Here is a 311-nt window from a genome sequence, read left to right as displayed (position 1 = left end):
GGGACCAGCCGTGGGGCCCGTTGGTGACACCGTGGTCACCCCAAAGCGTGCGGCACGTCAAGACGACGTCTTTTACGGTGACATTGAACCTGGTTTCGTCCCTCATCCCACCATGGAGGGTCCATCAATGGGGTCTGAGCGGTGGCTTCACTCCGGTGACCACCATGAGCTCTCCAGGACGGTTGGGGGTCAGATGGTTTTGGGGACACAAGTCACCCGGGACTCAACGAACTCATTTCTTGGGGAGGTGGAGAGAGGAAGGGGGGGGGTGTCCACGCGCGGGGGCGGTGGGACGCTGGCTCAGGTTGCTC

Source organism: Pterocles gutturalis, unplaced genomic scaffold (genome assembly GCF_000699245.1).
Source record: "Pterocles gutturalis isolate BGI_N339 unplaced genomic scaffold, ASM69924v1 scaffold9224, whole genome shotgun sequence".
NCBI lineage: Eukaryota > Metazoa > Chordata > Aves > Pterocliformes > Pteroclidae > Pterocles > Pterocles gutturalis.
This window is presented reverse-complemented; position numbering follows the sequence as displayed.